This window comes from Schistocerca piceifrons, chromosome 4, assembly GCF_021461385.2.
Source record: "Schistocerca piceifrons isolate TAMUIC-IGC-003096 chromosome 4, iqSchPice1.1, whole genome shotgun sequence".
Classification (NCBI taxonomy): Eukaryota; Metazoa; Arthropoda; class Insecta; order Orthoptera; family Acrididae; genus Schistocerca; species Schistocerca piceifrons.
Genome location: NC_060141.1, coordinates 623,134,819 through 623,147,570, shown reverse-complemented (window position 1 = coordinate 623,147,570; position 12,752 = coordinate 623,134,819).

Here is a 12,752-nt window from a genome sequence, read left to right as displayed (position 1 = left end):
ACGTTTCCTTCACATGAGGGCTGCCGCTGTGGCGTTGTCGTCCAGAAGAGGGGTCGATCAGCCTGCGATTGGCTGACGTCTTCTCACAGCCATCTCTTGTCTATCATTCCCGATTGGCGTGCCGCCGCTTGACTTTAGGCCGTAACAGATCACTCCAACATAAAACATGCGCAGGTCACACCTGTCCACAAGAAAGGTAGTAGATGCGATCCACAAAACTACTGTCCAGTATCCTTGATATCCATTTGTCGTGAAATCTTATATCTTTAGCTCAAACATAATGACGTATCTTTAACAGAATGAACTCCGCAATTCCAACCAGTACGGTTTTCGAAAACATCGACCATGGTCGGCCTGTGTGGCCGAGCAGTTCTAGGCACTTCAGTGGGGAACCACGCGCGGCTGCTACCGTCGCAGGTTCGAATCCTGCCTCGGGCATGGATGTGTATGAAGTCCTTAGTGTCGTTATGTTTAAGTAGTTCTAAGTCTAGGGGACTGATGACATCAGATGTTACGTCCCGTAGTGCTTAGAGCCATTTGAACATCGATCATGTGAAACCCAACTCGCACTTTTCTCACATGACATACTGAAGGCTCTGGATCAAGGCAACAAGATAGATGGAGTGTTTCTTCATTTAAAAAAAGCATTTGACTTAGTACCACAACTACAAATATTGTCAAAAGTACGGTCATATGGGGTATCAAGTGAAAGCTGCAACTGGACTGTGGACTTTTTGGTAGGGAGGACACAGCACGATATCTTGGATAGAGAGTCATCATCAGATGCACAAGTAACTTCCGTTGTGCCCCAGGGAAGTGTGTTGGGACCTTTCCTGTGCATTCTGAACATTAATGACCTTGCGGACAGTATTAATAGTAAAATCAGGCTTTTTGCAGATGATAGAGTTATCTATAATGAAGTACTATCAGAGACAAGCTGCATAAATATTCAATCATACCTTCATAAGATTTCAAAATTGTGCGGAGAATGGCAACTTCCTTTAAATGGGCAGAAATTTAAAACGAAAAAAAAGGAATATCCTATGATTATAATATCAGTGTGTCACTGTTGGCCTCTGCCAACTCATATAAATACCTGGTTGTAACACTCTGTAGGGATATGAAATGGAATATTCACATAGGCTCAGTCGTGGGTAAGGCGATAGGATAGTAAGGTTTATTGATAGAAACTGAGGGGAGTGCTATCAGTATACAAAAGAAATTGCTTACAAATGACTTGTGTATTAATCCTAGAATGTTGCTCAGGTGTGTCGGACCCATACCAGATAGGACTAACAGGGATACTGAATGTGTACAGAGAATGGCAGCACGAATGGTCACAGGTTTTTTTGATCCCGTTGGAGCGTGTCACAGAGACAGACTATCCCGAGGAAGACTATTAACAAAGATTCAAGAATCAGTTTTAAATGATTACACTAGGAACATATTACAATCCCGAATGTATCTCTCACACAGGGATCATGAGAAGAAGATTAGAACAAATATTGCCCCACCAAAAATAATTACTGCCCCACCGAGGCATTCAAACAGTCATTCTTCCCACGCTCCATACGTGAATGGAACAGGACAAAAACCCTAATAACTGGTACAATGGGACTTACACACTGCCATGCACATCACGGTGGTTTGCAGAGTGTAAGTGTAGATGAAGATGTAAATAATCGAAACAACTGGTCAGATGTCAACCCTCATGAGATATATCTATCGAATATAGATGACGCATCGAATGTGATGGTTTGGTGTAAAATACGGGGCTATCTAATCGTAGCCCGTTATTTGCAGTTATTAAACGAAGATCCGTGTCTTCGCTGCCGTTTGAAGAGAGGACGTTTGTAACTTTATTTCAGCTCTGTCGTGAGCCTGCTTTATTATGTGTTAGCTCTCCGGCCTTACCTTGATTAATAGCTTCCCATGTCATCGATAGCTCGTAGAGGAGCGATTTAGTTGCAGCCATGTTCCCCGAATTCAAGTCCATTAGATTTCTATCGAAGGACGTCTGTTATGAATAATGAATACAGAGGGAGAAACTAAGCATCCTGGTGGGGTGAGTTAAATAAAAGAAGTCTATTATTATATGAATAAGAAATAATACCTTGGCAGGGTGAGCTAAGTGAAAGTAGCGTATCATGGGAGAACTAAGTAAGCTGTTGCTGTTTGTTTGTACTAATGATTCAATAAAACGGTCGCCAGATACCAGAGAATCAACGATTAATACAAAATAAAGGAATAAACACCCTACCGACTTCAGGCTTATCAGAACATGTATGTTACTTAGAAAAAGATTTACACCACGAAACTGCCATAAGAAACATTGTTCCCTACTTATAAACACGGCCGATGGCCTTGACTAATCTATATAGGCAAGTGACATGGAATTAATTAACTACCGAAATGATATCAAGAAGAAGTCAGCTCTACACATTTATTTTACAAAGATCTACGCACATGGAAGAAACTAAACATGGAGAAGGTTTTCGTTCAAAAATAACAAGATATACAGGAAGTATTAAACTGAGTCATTTAATGAGTAATACACAGTATTACTGAGGCTTTACCTCCAGAGATCCTGATTAAATTGACTTTAAATTATGTGGCAGAAATAACTGTATTATCCATGATATCTGGAGAGGCAAGACACGCACCAGAATTAATACACCCATCTGGAAAGTTAACGAGCAGGCCATGTCCTGAATTGTGAAAGAATTGAAATGAAAACCGTAAGACTCGTGACTACGATGGTGAAGCGACCCTAGCTTTGTCGCAACATTCCTAAAATTCACATATACTAACATCACTCTAATCCAAATAATGCAAGAAGCACACTCACCGTTCTAGATACCCTCATGGATCTCGAATGAACACCGACTGCTTTTCATCGATCTCAGAACCAGATACCTGTTGTTCTCCACCGATCTCCGACGCTGAATGTTCTCTCCATCACTTTCCGAATTAGAAATCTCCGCAGCATTATGAATGTTGTCCCGACTTTTCGTTTCTCTAAATCTGCATTTCACCAAACACAATTTCCGTAAAACCTGCATCAGTCAATCAGTGCCCATGCTTATTTCTTGACCTATTGGAAGAGAAGATTTTCCACACGAGTCAACCACTCGGATCTTATGAGCCTCAGAAAGATCTATGCCGCATGTCAGAGGCCAATGAGAACTCCAGTCTAGGTGTTAGCCTTTGAGCCTGAGCAAATGATCTTTTCTTGCCTTACCATACCACTTATTCTATTAAAGTGTCTTAAATCTTCCCTCGGTTTTGGTGAACACCTTTGGTATACTAACATCTACCGGAGAGTATGGAAGTGAAACATGGACGCTAAATCGTTTAGAAAATAAGAGAATAGAAGCTTTCCTACTCAATCAGCAGGCTGTCCACTCTCATGGCACCAGCATATCCACTAGAATTCTGGTGTGAGGGACCCCTGAAGCGTTTCAAAAGCGACCGACGGATGGTGAGTCTCTGCTGTATATATTATGTGAGCGCTCTTTTATAAACAAGGCACACGGACCACCTTGAGGGAAACACGGTTACCACTCATCTGTGAAAAATGGCCGCGCAGACATTAACTCATACGACCAAAAAACTATTATTTCCATTATTTGTTGTTGTGGTTGGCAAGAGAGCCAACACCGTTTTACTAAAGGAGGCAGAAATGCACGCGTTTTAGCTCACGCAGGCTGCCATGAGGTCTGGAACAGGACAAGGAAATTATAATTTAGAAAAACGGACGTAGCTGGTGGGATACTTAACTTTAATCCATTAATGAAGAACGTCGCTCTTGACGGTACATGATTCAAAATATCAATAGTAACTGAATATGGCCCCTTGCTAGGTCGTAGCAAATGACGTAGCTGAAGGCTTTGAATGACTGCAGCCGGATGTTTTGGTCAGAGTGCAAGTCTTAATTTACCTCTTTGTCGCTTGTCGTCAGACCGGATTTTCACATTAGATGGATTAGGAAAGGGATCAGGAGTGCGGACCCACATCATAATTTTATGCAACACTTCTTTCTGAGAGGTTGGTTATATATGGAAACATTTAACAATGGCAGAAGTCGATGAACAGTTTAGGAAGGGGTAATGATATGAGGAGGAGCCCACAGATCTATCTCACTATACACGGGGACTTGGGAAGGCGATTGTGTATGTGGTGAGGATCAGAGAGCTTCCATATTTCAGGGACAGGGTTTTTGATGCTTGTGTTTGCATTCTGGTAAATGTGTTATTTAAAGTCCATGTGGAAACGGAGAAGCAGATCACTAGAAGATAACATGTCAGATGAAATACCAAAACACATCCTGTGTGTTGTTGTTGTTGTGGTCTTCAGTCCTGAGACTGGTTTGACGCGGCTCTCCATGCTTCTCTATCCTGTGCAAGGTTCTTCATCTCCCAGTACTAACTGCAAAACTCCAACCTACATCCTTCGGAATCTGCTTGGTGTATTCATCTCTTGGTCTCCCTCTACGAGCTTTACCCTCCACGCTGCCCTGCAGTACTAAATTGGTGATCCCTTTATGCCTCAGAACATGTCCTACCAACCGATCCCTTCTTCTAGCCAAGTTGGACCAAAAATCTCTCTTCTCCCCAATTCTATTCAATACCTCCTCATTAGTTATATGGTCTACCCATCTAATCTTCAGCATTCTTCTGTAACACCACATTATCAAAGCTTTTATTCTCTTATTTTCTAAACGATTTAGCGTCCATGTTTCACTTCCATACATGGCTACGCTCCATACAAATATTTTCAGAAAAGACTTTCTGATACCTAGATCTATACTCGATGTCAAGAAATTTCGCTTCTTCAGAAACGCTTTCCTTGCCATAGCCAGTCTACATTTTATATTCTCTCTGCTTCGACCATCAACAGTTATTTTTCTCTCAAAGCAGCCAAACTCATCTACCACTTTAATTGTTTCATTTAATAATCCAATTCGCTCAGCATCACCTTATTTATTTGGACTACATTCCAATATCCTCGTTTTGCTGTTGTTGATGTTCATCTTATATTCTCCTTTCAAGACACTGTCCATTCCATTCAGCTGCTCTTTCAGGTCCTTTGCTCTCTGACAATTACAATGTCATCGGCAAATCTCAGAGTTTTTATTTCTTCACCATGGGTGTTAATCCCCACTCCAAATTTTTCTTATGTTTCCTTTATTGCTTGCTCAGTATACAGATTGAATAACATCGGGGACAGGCTACAATCCTATCTCACTGCCTTCTCAAAAAGTGCTTCCCTTTCATTTCCCTCGACTATTATAACTGCCATATGGTTTCTGTACGATTTGTAAATAGCATTTCGCTCCCTGTATTTGACTCCTGCCAACTTTAGAATTTCAAAGAGCGTATTCCAGTCAACATTGTCAAAAGCATTCTCTAATTTTACAAATATAGAAACTTAGGTTTGCCTTTCCTTAATCTTTCTTCTAAGATAGCTCGTACGGTCAGTATTGCCTCACGTGTTCCATCATTTCTACGGAATCCAAACTGATCTTCCCCGAGGTTGGCTTCTACCAGTTTTCCATTAGTCTATAAGGAATTCGTGTTAGTATTTTGCAGCCATGACTTATTAAACTGGTGGTTCGGTAATTTTCACATCTGTCAACACCTGCTTTCCTTGGGATTTGAATTATTATATTCTTCTTGAAGTCGGAGGATATTTCACCAGTCTCCTACATCTTGCTCACCAGATGGTAGAGTTTTGTTATGACTGGCTCTCCCAAGGCTAGCAGCAGCTCTAAAGGAATTTTGTCTACTCCCTGGGTCTTGTTTGGACTCAGGTGTTTCAGCTCAGAAAGTGTCTTTCCCACTCGTCTCGTATAGGGTGCCTAAGGGATGTTGCATTCTCGGAATACTGTACAACCATTCAAGCAAAATCACATTAATAGTTTTTATTACAATAAAGAAGATAGAAAATACTGAAGTTTGAATCCACAAAACGTGTTGCAAGCCATGAGTGACATTAGAACAGTTACGTTCTTCGATATAGACTACGTCCAAGCAAGCAATGAAATGGATCACTAATAATTGTTCTGCGGGTGCCGGTTAAAAGCTTTCCTGATACCGTCTGGCCGAGGCTGGCAGGAGCAGCGCGTATATTCTCTTCTTGCACAGGTCATTCCTTTCATGGCATGGTCCTTGTCTGTCTGTCACTGTTGGCTGACATCGCCTCACCGCCTTCTCTGGTCTTGGATTCTCCCCCGTCGTTCCAGTGGGTGTGGTTACGCAAGAACAGTTCTCTTTTCTCCAAAGGTCTGTTTAATTTTCCTGGAGGCGGCATCTATCTTACCCCTAGTGATATATGCCTCTACATCCTTATATTTGTCATCCAGCCGTCCCTGCTCCGCCATTTTTCACTTCCTGTCGATCTCATTTTTGTGACGTTTGTATTCCTTTACACCTGCTTTATTTATTGCGTTCTTATATTTTGTTCTTTCACCAATTAAGTTCAATATCTCTTCTGTTACCCAAGGATTTATACTAGCCCTCGTCTTTTTACCTATTTGACCCTCTGCTGCCTTCACTAATTCATCTCTCAAAGCTACCATACTTCTTATACTGTATTTTTCCCATGTCTTTGTCAATCGTTCCCTAATGTTCTCTTTGAAACTCTCTACAACCTCTCGTTCTTTCAGTTTACCCATCTCCTTCAATTTCCACCTTTTTTCAGTTTCTTCAGTTTTAATCTACAGATCATAACCATTAAATTGTGGCCAGAGTCCAAATCTGCCCCTGGAAATGTCTTACAATTTAAAACCTTGTTCCTAAATCTCCGTCTCACCATTATTTAGTCTATCTGAAACCCTCCCGTGACTCCAGGCCTCTTCCACGTATACGACCTTCTTTCATGATTCTTTAACCAAGTGTTAGCTACGATTAATTTACACACTGTGCAAAATTCTACTAGGCGGCTTCCTCTTTCATTCCTTACCCCCAGTCCATGAGCTATACTCAAGTATAGGTCGAACTAGTGTTTTGTAAGCCACCTCCTTTGTTGATGGGCTACACTTTCTAAGGCCTCTCCCAATGAATCTCAACCTGGTACCCGCCTTACCAACAATTAATTTTATATGACCATTCCACTTCAAATCGTTCCTCAAGCATACTCCCAGATATTCTACAGAAGTAACTGCTACCAGTGTTCGTTTCACTATCATATAATCATACAATAAAGGATCCTTCTTTCTATGTATTCGCAATACATTACATTTGTCTATGTAAAGGGTCAGTTGCCACTCCCTGCACCAAGTGCCTATCCGCTGCAGATCTTCCTGCATTTCGCCGCAACTTTCTAATGCTTCAACTTCTCTGTATACCACAGCATCATCCGCGAAAAGCCGCATGGAACTTCCGACACTATCTACCAGGTCATTTATATATATTGTGAAAAGCAATGGTCTCATAACATTCCCCTGTGGCACGCCAGAGGTTACTTTAACGTCTGTAGACGTCTCTCCATTAAGAACAACATGCTGTGTTCTGTTTGCTAAAAACTCTTCACTCCAGCCACACAGCTGGTCTGATATTCCGTAGGCTCTTACTTTGTTTATCAGGCGAAAGTGCGGAACTGTATCGAACGCCTTCCGGACGCCAAGAAAAATAGCGTCTACCTGGGAGCCTGTATCTAATATTTTCTCGGTCTCATGAACAAATAAAACGAGTTGGGTCTCACACGATCGCTGTTTCCGGAATCCATGTTGATTCCTACAGAGTGGATTCAGGGTTCCAGAAATGACATGATACGCGAGCAAAAAACATGTTCTAAAATTCTACAACAGATTGATGTTAGAGATATAGGTCTTTAGTTTTCAGCATCAGCGCTATCTTGGCTACAATAATGCATTCACTATGCTGTTCGTGGTAGGTTAACCACGCTGTTATTTTTCATTCGTTATTAAACCTACTCCTGCATTACCCCTATTTGGTACTTTAATTATAACCCTGTATTCACCTGACCAGAAGTCTTGATCCTCTTGCCACGGAAATTCACTAATTCTCATCATATCTAACTTTGATCTATCCATTTCCATTTTCAAGTTTTCTAACCTACCTGCCCAATTAAGGGATCTGACATTCCACGCTCCGATCAGTAGAACACCAGTTTTCTTTCACCTGAGTAGTTCCCGCCCGGAGATCCGAATGGGGAACTATTTGGTTAAAGTTACGAGGCCAGATCAGTCTATCATCCAGACTGTTCCCTGCAAAGGTTGCTGCCCGTCTTCAGGAACAAAACGTTTGTTTGGCCTCTCAACAGACACCCCTCCGTAGTGGTTGCACCTACGGTACGGGATGCAGACCCCCGCACCAACAGCATGGTTCATGGATCCTGTATGTATCATCACCAAAATTAACCAGTAACGTAACTAGGGAATAAATGAATCTATGTTTAAATGATTCGCCATCGCTATTCTAGTTAATTCTTTATTTGTGACCTATTCTCTAGTTGTCTGATATCTCGTTGACTACCGCCAATTTGAAGACAGTGTATTCCATCCAGCATGGCACCCTCCAACATGGTCGCCATTTTGTTAAAATAGCCTTATAAGATTTCCTCTTCCATATCATACAACTTGATAACAATTCTTGTAATCCCCTTATGGACCACCTTATGCATATCTGGACTTCATCTCCAATCCATTCGTGGATTCATCGCTGAACCACCTTGGATTTTTAATATCAAGTTCGTTATGTGAGAGAAAATTTGTAGGAACTGGTTTGTTAGTCGAATCGTGTTATAATGTGGGTACTCGACCTTTAGATACTATCTACGACATTGTGTTTAATTCTTATAGCTGTGCCCACCGGAATTTGTACACCTATTCTTTGCCTCTATCGTAAGGAACCCCTTTAGTGCGGGTCGTAATTTCAGTGTTTAGTAAGGCTTATCTGAATGTGTTATGTTAACAATTCTGACAGGAAAAATATTAGTTGCTAATGACTCAGTAAGTGTATCAGGATGACGACAGGAAATGCGTGTTCAGGAGGAGCAGAAATCAGTCTCCAATGGGATGTCTGTGTTACACTTCACAAAATGGACATCGTCGACATTCAAGGGAAGTAGAGAACAAACCATTTACTTGTACCATGGACACAGGATGAGAAATGGCGGGAAACAGTGATAATGAATGTTTGCATCATCAAGATCGAAGGCGAACTCCTTGCCAATTACAAAACGCTTAGGACGTTCAGTTTGGTATCCATTCTTAAAAAATTCATATAGAATCATGTTGGTGTAACGGTGTGATGAGAAATGATGGAATGTGATGGCATACAACCGGATGCAAAGCAGTCTGTCATGGAGTTTATCGTGAAACTAGCTCTCCTCTAATGCACGGAAAGGAAACAAACATCAGATGCTGAATTTGTCCAATAGTTCCAGGTGATATGAGCTGCAATGTGGCACGCCTTCCAGGAGAAGTAGTTTGATCTAAATGAGTATGGTTCTTATGCAAACCAGAAATAACGTAAAAGGAAGCAGTGCTCATACCATAGCTGTAGTTCACTTACGTCCATTTTCCCACTCTTGCGTGCTGTGGCGTAAATATTCCCTACTGCTCTTGCAAGTTCACGCAGCCGAGAAAGAGTCATAGGGGGCAGAGCAACTCCAGTTTCTCGACGCGCAGTAAATAGCAGTCCAGCCTAATTACCACTCACATTAACAGTCGGAATAATTGTACACCAATGCGTTAAAGCGTTGATGTTAATTTATGTTGATACAACTCTCTCAGCACCTGTAATTTCCAGGGTTCGTTTCACATGCAATTCCTCATCAAATCACGAGTCGTCGGAGTTGAAAACAAATTTCTTACTGAACGATGGGATAAATTAGTTTCTCTCATCTACAAATTGTCGGGCCGATTCCTCAATTTGCTGTGCATCGTCAAGTTAACGCTTGGTTTGTTATTTTGTTATCTCTCCAATTCTATAGGAATGCTTGAAATTGTGCAACCATCCACTGCTTCCCTTGAAATCACTGCAATCTATGCCGCGTGTAGTCTGATGTGCATAAGTGCATAACTTAGAAGGCTACTATCATGCACATCCTGTAAACCATATCGGGCATCCTCGAAATGGGCAAACATAAGTTTTTTAAAAAAGCGCCTTTTACTCCACATGTACTTTGTCCGCACAGTCGAGCGTATAAGACACGCTAATATTTCATCTGCCACTTCTTTCTCACACTGTGAAATTTCTTGGCTTCCCTTCTGATGAAATGTCAGTTTCGGCAACTGCTGTTGTAGATTTAATGCAACGTTTATGAGACGGTCTGTGGTCGACGGCAGCGATAATTTCCTGCCACGCTAGGTTCTCCTCGCCGATATGGAACGAGGTGGGTCCACAGAGGCTTGAGAGCCTCATAGACCGGCTAGACGCAGTGTATGTCCGGACCCTCAAGTGAGCATGAAGGCTGTTTATCTGGGAGAGTACTCATGCACGGCGATATATATATTGTGGCCAAAGCTATGTGGAATGCGATACGTGATTGGCAGTGCTAGTGAAGTTACACGAAGCTGTTGCATTGTACCTTTTTTAACGACAAGCGACCACGGCTGTTGGTTCAGCCCTGTCTGGAGTCCGTGGATTGGTACAGAAGTAAACGTCGCAGTCCAAAATGCGGCGGCCTTGTCGCTGCGCTGGAGTAAAGGTGCTCTTCTGTAAAGTTACGGCACTATATAGATTTCACCTTAGCTGCAGGATCAGTGGAGAGCGAGATTGGTAGGGTCATCTGAGCTGTACTTCACAGCATGATTGATCACAGTGAGTACCTGTGGTGTCACCGCCAGACACCACACTTGCTAGGTGGTAGCTTAAATCGGCCGCGGTCCATTTAGTACATGTCGGACCCGCGTGTCGCCACTGTGTGATCGCAGACCTAGCGCCACCACAAGGCAGGTCTCGAGATAAGGACGAGCACTCGCCCCAGTTGTACGACGACATTGCTAGCGACAATACGGACGAAGCCTTCCTCTCATTTGCCGAGAGACAGTTACAATAGCCTTCTGCTAAGTCCATGGCTACGACCTAGCAAGGCGCCATTAGCCTAACCTAGTTTGAGAGTTATCGTATAAATGTCTCAAGAAGAACGATGTATACAACCATTATTAAAAGTTAAGTATAAAGCAGCTGCGTACTTTTCTTGCTACCATTCAATAGTTATCCCGTTCCAGAATTCACGCTCGTCTGCGTTAGATAGCGTGCCTATCGGCCCCCTCAAAATAACACTGTGTCGGCACTTCTGTCGACACATCATTTGGCTACGAGGCTTGAAGGATCGTGTTCTTACTCATTGCTTTGCTCTGATTTATTTGTGTCATGTCTTCGCCACAATCTCCAGATGTACTGTCCGAATTTTATCGCTTGCAGAATCAGCAGACGCAGGCGTTATTGGATGCCCTTGGACAGCTCGTCCAGGGTCAACGTGCCATTCAAACCGATGCGGCAGCCGCCGCTTCACTGCTACCGCAGCCACAACATGCCGTTGCACCGCCGTTTCGCAGTTTTAATGCGGCGCACGAGTCGTGGCCAGAATGGTCCCGACAGTTCGGCTTCCATCTAGCCGCCTACAGAATTCAAGGTAATGAGCGGCAGCCGTTTTTGCTTTCTTGTCTCGGTGTGTCCACCTACCGTGTGATAGTGAAATTGTTTCCCTGACGCGACGTAGCAACTCTGTCCTACGAGGAAATTTTGTCTGCTTTAGATGCCTATTTCAAAGAAACAGTTAATGTGGTTGCAAAACGGTATACGTTTTTTCGTACAGAACGTACGGCCGGTCAAACTAATAGGGAGTGGGTAGCAACATTGCAAGGACTTACTAGGGACTGTGCCTTTGACTGTGACTGTGGCCTTTCTCATTCAGATACAATGGTACGTGATGCAATTGCACAGAACGTTTATGATGTTCGCATACGGAAGCACATTTTGAAACTAGTTAATCCCTCCCTTCAACAAGTGATAGACATATTGGATAGACAAGACACACTTGACTGTGCTCAGGAATCTTTTGAAACTTCGCCAGCCGTGTGTAACATTAACCGGCCCGCTGGACGCGCTGCGCGGCCCGGTAACCGGCCCTCGCGGACTTCGACGCAGCTGCCGCCGCGCTCTAAGCCAGGTGTGCCGCACCAGCACACAAATGCAGTGAAATCATGCCCGCGGTGTGCTACTAGACATTCGCGTGAACATTGCCCGTCACGCCAAGCTATTTGCTTTTTCTGCAATAGGAAGGGACATGTTCAAAGTGTTTGCCAGAAAAAGCTCAGTTCAGACAATCACAACCATTCCAGGCCCTTTGCTTCACGCCGGAATCGAACCAAGGACACTCAGGCTCGTGGACCTTCGCCCATGGACATTCATGTAGTTAATTCCGCTTCGTCCAGTGCCACTTTCTCACATAGTGACTGTGTTCGTCCCACAAAAAGTGTTCGTCGACGTCGCCGGAAATCACGTCAATTAGCAAGTGATTCTGTACCCGTGTCTGTTCAAATTGCACAAACCAGTCGCTCTTGTCGTCAGCAGGACAATAAACTTTTTGTAGATTTGGACTTTAATGGCAAGGTCATACCATTCCAGGACACGTACAAACAACTGGGCAAACCTCCGTTGCGTTCCGCAAATGTTAAGCTAACCACATATTCCGGATAGAAAATTCCTGTGTTAGGACAGTGCAGCCTTCTTGCAACATACAATGGACAAATGAAACTTGTGTCATTTGACGTTCTT